This window comes from Typopeltis vanoorti, chromosome 10, assembly GCF_054136105.1.
Source record: "Typopeltis vanoorti isolate ZY-2024b chromosome 10, IOZ_Tvanoo_1.0, whole genome shotgun sequence".
Classification (NCBI taxonomy): Eukaryota; Metazoa; Arthropoda; class Arachnida; order Uropygi; family Thelyphonidae; genus Typopeltis; species Typopeltis vanoorti.
In genome coordinates this window covers 34,992,432-35,004,690 of record NC_143558.1, presented here as the reverse complement: position 1 = coordinate 35,004,690, position 12,259 = coordinate 34,992,432, and the positions used below count along the sequence as shown (strand labels likewise).

Below are 12,259 nucleotides of genomic sequence, written 5' to 3'. Positions count from 1 at the left end.
AATAAGCGTGTCCTCTAATGTAGTATATATAGTAACGAAAGTTTCAATAATAATGAAAACGGTGTATTTGGAAATTCTTTAATTATTAAAAATTATTTTTAACTTATTCTAAATTTTTATTTTAAATAAATTATGTTATAAAAGATACAATATAATTTTATAAAACTTTTATTTTATTTAGTAATTTTGATGATGAAGTTTTATCTTTTTCATTTCATTTCTACAGTTAAGTGTTTCACTAGAACTCCATTGACTGGAAGGAAAGGGGAGCTGCTTCTACTTCCGCTAACAAAAGTTCTAAATAAAACGAAATTTAACTATGCTAGTGGAAGGGGTTGGGGGGAAGGAACGTTATTATTTATTATTAGTTCTCTGCTTCTTTACGTGTGCTCCAAGGCGCTGTACTACAATCCTATTCATATTCATGATAGGTGTCAAACTGGCGTCAAGCAGAGGTGTCAAACTGGCGGCCCGTCACGCCGAAGGAAAGATAAAAAAAAATGATAAAATAAAATAAAATAAGAATAGTTGCTTTTTATAATAAAACAGAAATATCGATTTAAAACATTCGATTTATTCGTTTTCATACGACATTTATAGTTACAATATGGATGCAACGACCTGCTATAATATAATTGCAGTAATAAAAATTTATATCGGAATTTCAATGTTAGATCCCATCCTAATCAATTGTTAACTACATTTATGCTTTCATTGTTAATTTATAGCACTCTGCGGGTAGCGCGCTGAAAAAATTGAATTATATTGGCTAGCAGCTGCTGAAATACTGTAAGTTATTTCAACACAAACACAAAAAATTTCAAACTGAAGGAGGGTCTGTAAATTTTTGCGATGGTTATTAATGAGACTATACTTTTTTAGACTGTATAAATATTTGATTTGTTCAAAAAATATTTAAATTTCGGTTTAATTTGGTTTAAATGCTATATATTGTAAATATTAATATAATAAAAATATTCTTTATTATTATTATATACTAGTGGCGGTGGTCGGCGGTAGATGGCGATGGTGTAGTTTCGGTCAGTTGGTGGATTGAGTGGTGGAGACTGAGTTATAGAGCAGGTGCCCTCCCTCGATAAGTCTTTGGACTCCCACTACCTGGAGGTGTAAAATAATAATAATAATAATAATATATATATATATATATATATATTTTGAGTTGTCATAAACATTATACTAGTATTTCATATGCCTTGTAATGACATATAAATTAAATTTTCATTATTAATAAATTAAATTTTCGTTTTTAATTTTCCTATATATTTATACTCATTCTTTCAGTTTCCGATCGATTCTAATTAGTGCAGGTTTTTTTTTAGTCGAAAATTTTTTTGCGGCCCACTTGAGATACACTTTTATGGCAAATGGCTCATGGTCCAATTGAGTTTGAAATTCCTGATATCGAGAGATAAAAACAACATTAAATCAAAATTACTTCACTTTAGCTTAGGTCACACTTCCTAGCCTACATTACCTTTATTTTGAAAATCCACAATTGTTGTGATATATCTGGGAATAAACCTATGCATACAATAATGTTCTTTCTCCATAAATTGTATGTGACTGTTTTTTTTTTCTTTTTTTCTTCTTTAAAATTTAGCTGATTTTTTTTTAAACGATCATCTTTAATAGTTAATACTATTAGATTTTACTTTGTGTGTGTGTGTGTAGGGGGGGGGGATCTTTTTTTTTTTTTTTTCTATTTTATATCCGCTTGGGAATGCCGATCTGGTGATACGTGTGCAGTTTTTTTTTTTTTTTTAAACATTTTTTAAAAGCGATGTTTCACCTCGCTCGTCATATTTTGTTTCTCAAATCACAGTCATGTTTATAAAAGAGATGAATATGTTTTTGCAACAAAATTTCACTACAAGACAATATGGAAAGCAGTAAAAAACATTTATTTGGTAAAAAGAACTGAAATTAACATTTACAAAATTAGGTAAATAGAAAAAAAAAACATATCTGGATATAATATCATTTCTGATAAATAATTCTCATCGTCTTGTTCTTGAATTACCTTTTTTTTTTTTTTTGAGATTATTATTTATTTATTTATTTTATTCATTCTTATATGGGAAGCTAATCTGGTTTATTCACATTTCGAATTGTTACATTTGATTTCAAAGAATATCAAACTAGGAAATTTATTTTGCTGTCATACATCAACTTTGACTTGAAAAGTAATTTAATTACGTCTTTTGAAATAACGATAATTTATCGGATGGTGTAATATCATAACATCGCAAGACAAATAAATGAGTGAGTGTACAAATTACATTCGTTTTCACACGCATAAAAAAAATAATAAAATAAAATAAAAAACTATATGGTTGGCTGTTAAGTGGTGCCATCTTCGAGCAATACCTAGTACTAATATAAGATATCACTTATAACCTAATCATACGGTCGAAAATAAATTAGAAATCTATTTAAAAATTATAAATTATGCTAAGATATCTTTAACATGATTTTGTACATAAATATATCGATATATCTCATACGAGCCAGTGCCAAATTAACTGAAAATTAACTTCCACCTACGCAGGGCCGTTTCTACATTTTGCGGGGCCCTGTGCGAAATGGTAAAGCGGGAAATAAATAAACAAGTATGCTCTTTAGCATCAATTTAAATAAAGGGAAAAATTAGTTAAAAAATAAATGTGTTTGTATGTATATGATATATTATTTTATTATGTAAGTGCACATTATCATATAATATGCCAGAACATTGATTTATTTAATAATATAAATAATAATATAAAAATATGAAAAAAAATCCATTTTTACTATAACGAATGAAATATATGTATAACAACTTATAAGATTTAAAAGAAATCATAATATATTAAATTTCATTTAACCTAATGCTCTTATCAATAAAACATTTATAACGCTATCAAAATTGAAATTTTTTGCAATTTCATGCTCTATAGATATTATTGCCAGGGACGACAAACATTCTTGAGACATAGAAGATCGCAAATAGGTTTTTATTAATTTTAATTTGGAAAATTACCTTTCTGCTGATGCGACCGTAACTGGACTGGTCAATAATATTTTAAATGTCGTAGTAATATTTGGATAAATGTCCGATTTGTAATTATTTGCAATTATGAATTTTAAAATATTAATGGGTGCATCTTCTGGAACAATATTTCTAAAAATAATTAATTCATTGTAAAATTCAGATTCATCAATATCTGTATTTAATTTTTGATAAAATTTTAATTCATTTTCTGTCATTTTTCTTATTAATTTCATATCATAAAGAAATCCAAATGATTTTTGGTGAATTTCATACAATTCAAATCTTTTTTTGATTGATTGTAGAGAAGTATCTAAAATTACAAAAAAGAAATTTATCCTAAAAGTATCTTTGTTATCGCCTATATGTGTTCATCAGGCGTTTCATAATCAAAAAATACTTTTCTTCGATGTACTCGCACTTTCTTTAAATTTAATTTCTATTTCTAATAGATTTGACAGTTCTTTAGCAATCTCAAAACAGCTATTTTGATTTATTTGATCCCAAAATCATTTTTTCATTCTCTGCTCTTACAACACTATGTCTGCTAACTCTTTAATATGCTTAGTAGCTACGTCTATGGAAATTTTTTGCATTTTGTAATACTTTACTTACTAAATTAACTTTTGACAAAAGCTCATACCAAATTACAAGGCTTAGTAAACTCAAATGAATCTATTTGTTCATATATTGAAACCACTTCTACTTTGATAGTATTATCTGATGCAGTTTTAAATAATTCTTCTAGTGAATTAAAAAATTCTGGAATTTGAAAACGTACAGCTCTAACTGATTCTATTCTACATTCCCATCTTGTATCACATAACGGTTTTGGAGTTAATTGTTTAACAAATTTCTTTAATATGTCCCAGCGTGAAGTTGAGGCAAAATAAATAAATCTAATATAGATTGAAAAATGCTATTGAAGAAAAATTTTGATGTCGGATAACTTAAAACCGATTTACAAAATATATTTTTTAAGATGTTTTGCAAGTAATGTCTCATAAAAAATTGCCATGACAGTACGTGTATATACTTACTTGTTCATAAAATAATAAACTAAAATAAAATAAAAAAAATCCTTAAAATTATTAAAAACACCTGTTTTAAAATGCACTTTTCCCTATTTAACACTACGTTGTACGATATTATTATATATATCTTAGAGTAGTTTCAAATACTACCGCTCTAGCGCTACGATCTTATTTCGCTTACTATAACAACAATAGTTGGTTGTAAAATTATATACATATATTTTTCTATATAATAATATTTTTTATATAATAATTACAATATTAATTTATATAATAATTAAAGAAAAATTAATTGATTTTCTTTTTTCTATTTTTTGCGGTTTGAGGGGCCCTGTGCCACCGCACAGTTCCACACCCATGAATAAGTATATATATCATAGATTTCGTAGCTTTGACATGTTTGCATCTCGGCTTTTGTGTGTTTGTGTATGTGTTTCATTCCTTCCCGATGGAGACAGCTGATCCTAGAGGTAGTGCAATACAAGGGCAACTCGTAGAAAAGGTGGAGAAAGCTACACGCCCCTCGCCACCTTCGAAAAAATCAATTTAATATCTTGAGTGTTCGTATCAGATATTAAACTAATAAGAACAAATTAGGATACTACATTTTTTGCTTTTTTGGCTAAGAGAAGAGTGTAGTGTCTGTTCTGATCAGCTGTAATGTCTGATATGGACCGCAAGATATTAAACTGATTTTTAGAAATCAGTACAATACCAGAAAACTGTGAGTTATCTGGTATTGTACAACTACAACCTCAGCCCTTCGAGTTATCGCATGTCGGCTTTATACGACTGAAAACACATTTAAGTAATCAATCTAGAGAAACTTAATGCAGTAATTTGATGCTTAGACCAAAGAGTGTTGACGATGATGCATACAGGAACCGTTGAAACCATTTAACCACTAACGACACATGATGTATCTACTTCGTGAGCCACCCTTGCTTAGTCAGTACCGACAATACCCATCGGTTGGAAAGAACTCAAGGTCCGAATCTCGTCCAGGATTCAATGAACCTATATAAAAAGGCTTTTCAAAGAAGGTGAGGTAGCCAGTTTCATAGCCTTTGTGACTTCAGCAGTAATTCCAAACGGACTCATCGGGAATAGCATCGTATTGGTTTTTTGCAAGAAAACTGCTTAGATATACACATCCCCTCAGTATCTGCGGGACCTGGAGGGGGAGGGGGAGGGAGAGAGAGAGAGAGAGAGAGAGAGAGAGAGAGAGAGAGAGAGATCCACATAACGTCTTCCATAGTTTTTATGTAATCCGAGCCATCAATAATGCAGTTCACTGCTTTCCTTTTTTCCAGTTATTAAAACTGGAAAGCTGTCAGCAAATGGATGCAATAATTGATAGATTTGCATAGAAAACAAACTATATTGCAGTTTGTTTAATACAGTTAGTTTGTTTTCTACTGAGGTAGTGCAATACAAGCAATAAATCTGATAAGGATTGTTACCGTAGAATCTTGAGTTCTCCTTTAACCAACTGATATAAAGAATCTGCAATGAACAAACATTTAAAAATAATCTATAATCCTCTACCCAACCCAACCAAAAAAAAAAAAAAAATACAGCTATGAAATATTTCCGTAGAAAGAAAGGAATTAGTAATAATGAAATTATAGCGACCATCGTTCACTTTTAGGCCACCATATATGTTAATAAAACGTCATAGATAATACTCATCTTGGACCATCTATGTCAGCGCTTCCCAAACTGTGGGCCGCGGCCCCCTTGGGAGCCGTAGGTTTTGTTGAGGGGGACCGTGAAATAATGAAAACAAATTTAAAATGTTTTAAGACTAAGTAGATTTTTTTTTATTTTAAAAGAAACGTATTTAACTTTTATTATTTATTATTTCTTTTTTGTTATTTTTTATATTTTGATGGAAAATTCACGCATTGGTGTTGGTTCACAAACTTTGCTTCCTTCGTATTTCGGCGCTTAATGAATATTAGTAAATATTGCTTATTGATATGTTTCATTTCAAATCAGTGGTTAATTGTATTTACTTCGAATGCTCTCCATGGAAGCTCCAAATCTTCCTGTCACTTTCATCGGACCAAATCAACAGTCCCGTAATCAGGGACTGTTGATATTGACTTTATATACATATCAAAACTCGTTTTATATTATCACTGTCATCCGAGCTAGTTTTCTGTCACCAATAAAAGTTTCGCATATACTTCACACATGAAAAAAAGCTTAAACAAATTCATGTGGGGAGCTGTTGGCAAACACAGTATCTAACTAAAAACTATTGTTATTAATTAGATGTGTGTGAGTTCGATTTCCCAAGGCAGCAATAAAATTCAACCGAACGTGTTAAAATTCGTAAAAGTGTTAAAAGTAAGTAATATACAGAGTGTTCGGGATAAATTTGACAGTTTCGTAAGGAAAAAGAAAATCTTCTTTGTATCTATTAAATTTAATGAATTGACAAAAAAACATTACAGGCAGAGTTAATTACAATACTATCAACAAGATTTACTCAAAATAACCACCATTAGCATTGATCACAGCTTCAATTCTGCTTCGGAACCTCGAACAAGCTGATGCTACAGTCTCCCTGGGAAGGGCCGCAAAAACTGTTTTAATTTTATCCATTAACTGGGCTTTTGTATTACTGGAAGTGCGATTGGTGTCTTTTTCAACTGCGCCCCATACAAAATAATCCATGGGGTTAAGGTCTGGGGAGTTTGGAGGCCAAACATTTGGACTGGTGAAGTCGTAGAAATTTTCAGACAACCATTTTTGACTTTTCCCAGAGGTGTGGCAAGGGGCCGAATCCTGCTGCCATACATACGGCCTACCATTGGCTACCCTTGTTATACAGGGCTTGACTACAGTTAGCAACTCCACGAACAAAGCCCGAATTCCAATGCCAGGGTTCTTCAACACCTGTTCCTGCAGATTTGCGAGGAATTCTGCTGTACGAACGCAATCAGATCGTCTGCTAGGGATCTTTCTTCTTGCTACATCCTCGTAGTCACCATTGCAAGTCTCTAGTTCATGCCTGATTGTTTTTACTGTATTCAGGGAGCATTGGGCAGCAGTCGTAATATCCTTATTTTGATGGCGGGCACGAATCATCATGATACAAGTTATTCTCTTCCATGATTCAGGTGGGTTCCAGCTATCCATCCTTTCTGACATCTTGTATATGAATGAAGAAGGGTCCAAACTTTTAAATGAAGAGAAGTGTGTGTTAATACATGTAACTTACGGAAAAATATAATTAATTATAAATATGTCAAATTTATCCCGAACACCCTGTATATATAATGAATATTATGGCAGTTTCACATATGGAATTCGGTTGAAGAGAGTCAGCATTTCAACTCAATTGTCAGCTATGCTTTTATCTTTCGGTTGCGCGATCTTTTGTTAATACCGCACCAATCATATGCACGTTTTAATAATCTGTTTCGCGTTAGGCTTAATTACCGTAAAGGGAGAAAAGTCACAAAAGAGAAAAATGTTCCTGGTCCGGGGATTCCCTTATTCAGGTAATATTCACTAATTTCATGTTATCAGTCTGTGGTGTGCCAGTATCGGTAAGTGGTGATATTATTTGATGTGTTTTACATTAAAAAATTTAACCCTGAGATGGATAAGTGGCTGATAAAAAATAAAAAAAAAATCCCGCGAACAATCAGAAGAAGCAGAAACAGACTCAAAAAAATGACAGTATTTTATATTTTACCAGAACAGCCCCATCGTCTTCAGAACCAAACGGTAAGAGGCAAAAAATGTAATATATTCATTTGATTTTTGCAATATTCGTTGTGTATGTTTTGTATTGAATATAAATATAATAAATATTATAATAATATATCTCTCTATTACGATTTTTTTCGAGGGGGGGGCGCGAAATATTTTAATTTTGAAAAGGGGGGCATTGACATCCAGAAGTTTGGGAAGCACTGATTTATGTGACGAAATCGATTAGATTTTCAAAAAAAAATTGACAAAAAATGTGGAACGCTTCACGATTTTGCGTGTCATCCTTGCGCAGGGGCCATGCTAATCTTCTCTGTATCGTTCCAATTTTAGTATATGTACTGCCGAAGCAAGTACAACCTACTTTCCTTTAATGTCATTTATATAGTAAGGATGGTTTCAACAATAATGAAAATGGTGTCTCTACAATTATTTTAATTATTAAAAATGAATTTTAAACTATTCCAAATATATATTCAAAATAAATTATTGTATAACCTTTACAATGAGATTTTATAAATATTTTCGTTTTATCTACAAAAGTAAGAAATAGCTCGTTATTTGATGTTTGTTATCTTGGCTTCCTCTTCCAATTGTTTAAAGCATATAGATAATGAAGAAAGTGCATGTGGCGCCATCTAACGATATGAAAAATAAGCTTTTACTGCAACCGTTACTATCAATTTTGGATTCTACAGAGAACCAGTTACAGTACATTAAAACACGATATTGTTAATTTGAAAAAATAAAATAAAAAATACACGAAATAAGTCGAAAACACAAGCCTGTTGGATAATCTTAAAATAATGCAATTGCAGAAAACTTCTCAAAGTTGACGAAAATGAATTTTCTGATTGTTGGAATACAGTTCAGATTTTTTTTAAAACAAATGGTTTGTATCACATTAATTGGTTTAATATTTTTCTTTCTTTTCTTTTACTGCGTACAAGTTGACTGAACTAACATGGAAAAAATGGCGTTTTGCCTAGTGCTCATACATATGATTCGCGATTCTGATATTTGATATAAAATGATTTAATGAACTCAACAAATATTTTTACTGGCAGTGAATAGTCCTACTGGTATAGTCAACCGGTTTGGTTCTTGAATTGGCTCATAAAAACTAATTCAGTAGGTAAGTTAACCTTTTTCGAAACAACGGCGATACGCTAGGCTTACTGCCATCAGCATCGCCATTGTTTCATTGCATCAGTTATTATTTTAGAAACTATCTATTATCACAATACGCTAGAAATGGAAAGCATGTCCTGTTCTCCAGAACAAAACGTGGGTCCAACCTACCGTACGAGGAACTCACCTTCAAACAGCTCCTGGCTATTTTTAAGCATATTGGAAATCTGCTACACACAAAATGGCCAGGTAAGGTAGTAGTTCATGAAATCCAAGAAGTTGATACAGACGACGTTCAACTTCTTGAACTACTCCAAGACAACGCTACTGAAAAAACAACAACGGCTGAAGATCATTCCCGTACTGACCACACTGATTTTCAGGAGGTTCGCGCAAGCAAAAAGCGCAAAACTGCGACCTCCGAATCACCAATTATAGATGTCATGGAAGAAGATGGCTCTGCCCCAGACTCACCTACCTCCGCAAGGGAAAAGATCCCCCGATTATCCTGCGTGAGAAGAACAAATGGATGACTCTAAAGAACATAATGAACAACCTAAAGATCTCATATAACAATGCAAAGAATATCACAGATGGTGTAAAAATTCACCCTAAAACTGTCACAGACTATCGTAGGTTAACAACAGAACTAAATTCCAGAGGAATTCAGTACCATACTTTTTCACTCGGTTCGGAAAAAAATCTCAAGGTTGTGATTAGAGGCGTACCTGAGGATGTCTCCACCGACGAAATCATCACAGACCTGCACTCAAGTGATTTACCACCAATCAAGGTCAGCAGGATGACCAGGAGGGACAAGACTCCAATGCCATTAGTGCTGATCGAGATCAGTCAAACCTATAAACACATATATGACTTGACAACCATCTGTGGATTGAAAATCTCGGTAGAACCGTTAAGGAAGAGAGCTTCTACTGGGCAATGCCATAGATGTCAAAAGTTTGGGCATGCCCAGAAAATGTGTAGGGCCGAATTTAAATGTTTGAAGTGTGGGGTTGGTCACCCAACGAACACCTGTTCTAAACCAAAATCTACCCCAGCCAAATGTGCCAATTGTGGCGGTCCTCACACATCCAACTACAGAGGATGCTTGTACAATCCACATAACAGGAAATCTGAAGAGGGAACATTCTCTCCTTCCATCAGTTCACCTACATCTGCGGCTACTTCACAGCCTCCTAAAGTTCAGAATAAAGACTCAGAAGCCATCTGCTGAAAACTGAGGCCCTCCAAAAACGACTCTAAATTGGCAGTCCAGGACATATGCGGATGTAACCCGCCCTAAACAGACATCTCTAGAACAGTCACCATCACGTCCAAATTTGACAGCTATCATTACCGCGTCCCTGGCAAATATGCTATTAGATTTCAGCAGATCTAATCCTTCACAAAGTTCTACTAACAGATTTCTAAAAGACACTCAAGTCATCATTTCAGCGCTCACTAATGAACGGTAAAAAATTAAAACCAGAAGCCCTAGAGATAATAGCCTGAAATGCAAACGGCTTAAGGAATAAGATCCTAGAACTCCAAAATTTTGCCCACAGACATCGGCCAGATGTTCTATTAATAAATGAAACGCATCTAAGACCAGCGGACAATCCCAAAATTTATGGATATCAGTCGTATAGAACTGATAGATCAACCCACAGAGGTGGAGGCACGGCAATTTTCATCAAGAATTTTATCTCTCATCACTCCATAAACATTCCTTCTACCTCCAATCTCGAGGTCACTAGCATCGAGATTCTCACGAGCTCAGTAGGCAAATTAAAAATTTTTGCAGCATACCATCCACCTCAAAAATCATTACTACCTTCTGATTTGAACGCTATATTTGATACTGGAGAGACTACCATTGTGGCAGGTGATTTAAATGCCAAGCATTCTACCTGGAATAGCCACTCCACTAACAAAAATGGACAGATACTACAGAACTATGCTGATTTCAACAACCTTCACGTAATAGGCCCTGCTGATCCCACCCATCACAACACCTATGGCAGGGCTGATGTATTGGACATAGCCATACTGCAGCACATCAGACTCCAATACAATTTAATGACAATCAATGATTTATCATCAGATCATAATCCAATACGGTTAAAATTAGGAAATCTTGAAAAATTATCCCCACCCCCTCACCCATTTATTCCTTGGGAAAGGCTCTCCAAGGTGCTTCCAAAATATATTGGTCCTGTTCCCATCATTAAATCAAAAGAGGAAATTATATAGCTGTCAAAAATCTAACAGAACAGATTACAGCAGCCTGTGCAGCAGTTACTACCCCTGCAACCACCCACAAATCCAACCACCTGCCTGAAGATACTATGAATCTGATTAGGGAAAAAAATAGGGCTAGAAAAAGATACCATAACACTAGGGCGCCACAAGATAAACGGCTCTTAAATAGGTTAAACTCCAGTGAGAGATGCACTCGCAGCTCATAGAACTCAACTCTGGGAAGAAAAACTGACCTCCATCTCCACTGACAGCCACTCTGTATGGAATCTTATCCGAAAGATCAAGAACAAAAATAAACCTCTTCCCCCTTTGCAAACAGATTCAGGTCTCATCCACACTGATGCTGATAAAGCTGAGGCAATAGCTAATCACCTTGAAAATCAATGCAAACCCGCATACGATCACCTTGACATTAGTCATATCTACAAGATACACCGTAATGTCAGATATTCGCTCAAGTCTGCTCCCACACATTCTACTCAAATTACACCCACCTCACCTGCTGAAATATATGCTATTATTCAGAAATTCAAAAATAAAAAGGCTCCTGGACCCGACGGTATCTCCAACAAAGTTATAAAACTTCTACCTCGCAAAGCTATTGTTCATTTGGCAAACATAATCAACTCCATACTTCACTACAAGTATTTCCCTTCCTACTGAAAATTGGCGTACATTGTTCCAATTCATAAACCTGGAAAGGATCCCACTTTGCCACAGAATTACAGACCAATCAGTCATCTCTAATCTCGGAAAAATTGCTGAGAAGGTAATTCTTACTAGGCTTCAAGATTCTGTACTCCGGTTAAACATCCTACCTGAGGAGCAGTTTGGCTTCAGACAGTTGCATAGTACCACACAACAAATACACAAATTGGTGGAACATATCATTACAGGTTTTAACTGGCGTCAATGCACTGGGGCTGTTTTCCTAGACTTAGCCAGTGCATTTGACAAGGTTTGGCATTATGGCTTGCTATACAAGCTTATATCATCCGGTGTTCCAATCGGAATCATTCAACTCATCAAGACGTACCTCTGCGATAGACGC

General features: G+C 34.0%; 3 non-coding genes across 3 annotated transcripts; 1 reads left to right on the top strand and 2 right to left on the bottom strand.

The window, feature by feature from the left end:
* Positions 1-4,531: 4,531 nt before the first annotated feature.
* LOC150102330 (U2 spliceosomal RNA) lies at positions 4,532-4,714 on the bottom strand. Its single transcript, XR_016548977.1, has one exon. It is a non-coding gene; the product is annotated as a U2 spliceosomal RNA (small nuclear RNA).
* On the top strand, positions 4,685-4,877 carry LOC150102329 (U2 spliceosomal RNA). The gene has a single exon (XR_016548983.1). It is a non-coding gene; the product is annotated as a U2 spliceosomal RNA (small nuclear RNA).
* Positions 4,878-8,062: 3,185 nt separating this feature from the next.
* On the bottom strand, positions 8,063-8,169 carry LOC150102328 (U6 spliceosomal RNA). Its single transcript, XR_016548975.1, has one exon. It is a non-coding gene; the product is annotated as a U6 spliceosomal RNA (small nuclear RNA).
* Between the last annotated feature and the right edge of the window lie 4,090 nt (positions 8,170-12,259).